Consider the following 2500-nt stretch of genomic DNA (forward strand, 5'->3'; position numbering starts at 1 on the left):
ATATATATATATATATATATATATATAAATGGTTCAGTTCGTCGCAAGTAATACAAATATCATATACTCGTCATTGTAGGAATGACGTCAACGCGAGAGGTAATTTCCGGCAAATGGTTGGATTTTTTTTATCGGCAGGCGTAATTTATTACCAGTAGAACTTGAACGTTGGAACAGATAGAGAGGGAGAGAGATAGGGATAGAGAGCGGAGTAAATGGAAAGATGGTGGATGAGAGAGAAGGAGATTGATAAAGCAAGAGAAGGAAACAGAGCGCAGGGGATAGAGAGAGAGAGAGGCACATAGAGTGATTGAGAGAGAGAGAGTGAATGAGCGAGAAAGATGGAGAACGTAATGCGCGACTGGAAGGAAGAAAGGGGCAGCTATATATAGAGAAAGGAGAATCGAAGTTCCCGAGATTGTGAGAAAGAATCGAGGCACACGAGGTAAATGGATTTTTAGCACGCCGGCTGCACCCATCGTGTGTTGCCTGCCTCACGATGCGTTTGTTTAATTTCGCCACAAATATATCCACACAGCGGAGATCAAAGATCGCTGGCCAGGTGACCTTTCGGAGAACTATCGCGTTCATTTATCACTGTACGCTGTTGCGGCGCTGCACTCACGATACGGAAGCAGAGCGAGGCGAAATGATGCGTTGTGAGGGATGGTTAGGTACACGTACGCGCACACGCCCACGTACACACGCGCATTAAAAAATAATGAATAGAGAATTACCATCGCTGGCTCTTCTAACTGATCAGCAAATAAGCTTAAGAAATACGAGAATGACTAGCCACTGGGATCGCCGTCTAGATATAAGACCCAATAACGACATATAATCGTACAGCTTCCTCGGATATGTCTAATAATTGAATCTAAGTTAATTTGCGGGAGCAGCTGTGGCCTTGTGCTGAACGCGTAAGAATCCGGACTGAAGAGTCCGTGGTTCGACTCCTACCTTTTTATCTACTAGTGTGCCATTGAGGAGGACCCATTGTGCCGATTCCCGTATGTTTTCATTAAGGAGGTTCCGGATGTTGCGGTGCTTCAGATATCAGGGTTACGTGACGACATGGAAGACTCCGAAATAAGCTAGTTGCTGGAAAGACGAATTCTTGATTGTAACACTGCTTATCTAATACAGATACTGCTGCTGATGTGGGCAATAGACGAAACCTCGTCTGTACCTCCCCTAGGACAATTTATGCTAGTATAATTATCCTATTATTATCAAAAATCAGAGTAAAGATGGATTAAATCTGCGATGACAAAATATTCAGCAATTATTATAACTAAATTCTACATAGTAAAACAATGTAGTACAAAAAGATAGCACCATAAATTGAATAGTATAGTAACATGCTTACATGGTAGACAATCAATCTTCCCTACGAAATCAATAAAAAATATATAATCTCACGGTCTTAATAATTTATATTTATGCGTCTATGCCCTTGATAAGTCGATCAGACGTTCGTCCTATGAACTATGATAGGTTATATGCTTTTGATAAACCTATTTAGATTGCGTATTAAAGATTATTTCGCTGATCAGACGTTCATGCGAAGAACTAATATAGCTTGCGCCAGTGCACGCACGTGTGCGTGAAGCCTCTGCTACGATATGATCAATACCCATCTTCTGCTCCGGAGACTTGCCAGTTTATGCTGTGCGCCAGCAACGCCATTACACGGACATGCTTTTAACAGCCGTAGGCGCTGATATGTGCTCTCCAAGCTAGTCTACCCGTCGTGGATGCAAATGTATTACACGTAGTTAAAAGTTTTAAATTGAGGGCGTCCCTTAAGCAATATTGAAACATTGTGATACACAAACAACAAGCACAAATAACAGGACCAGAGCCTCCGAGCGGCTTGGGCCCCATTGTCTTCCTGGATTTTTGAGAAAAAAAATTGTCCTTGGTAAATGCAATTCATCATTCAATTAAAATTAATGTTAAAATAATTTGTCAAAATTATCCGTCAAGGCTTTAAATCTTACCCAAAGTGCATTTTCTTTCTTGTAACTGTAAAGGTAAATCGCTCGTCATAACTCGTTTATAGGTCACGAAGTTGGGTCCTCGCCTCGTACTTTAGGCTATGTAGGTTCAGGCTATGTTTAGGCTGTGTATGTTTAGGCTATGTATTTTGTAAACTGATCGCACAACAGATTAAATCGCTGAAATTGCGGAACTCTGATGGACTCGGACACTGCAATGACTGATTGGAAAGTAGTTCAGGTGCGTACATATGTGTCTATACATAAGTAGCTACATTATTCGTTATAGGACGAACGGTAGTATAAGGTAGCATCCAACTAACATGAGATAATATCTCCCGTATTATCTAGCGTGTATTGCTCCACTGTGAGAGTGCACACCGATATTCTTTAGTATTATGTGCGTGTATGTGTGCACATGCGCACCCATATTTGTGTAGATACCTATGTATGCTCTACGAAATGCAGCCACTAAATTGCACGCATATTTTATTAGCGTT

This window comes from Priapulus caudatus, unplaced genomic scaffold, assembly GCF_000485595.1.
Source record: "Priapulus caudatus unplaced genomic scaffold, Priapulus_caudatus-5.0.1 Scaffold18, whole genome shotgun sequence".
NCBI lineage: Eukaryota > Metazoa > Priapulida > Priapulimorpha > Priapulimorphida > Priapulidae > Priapulus > Priapulus caudatus.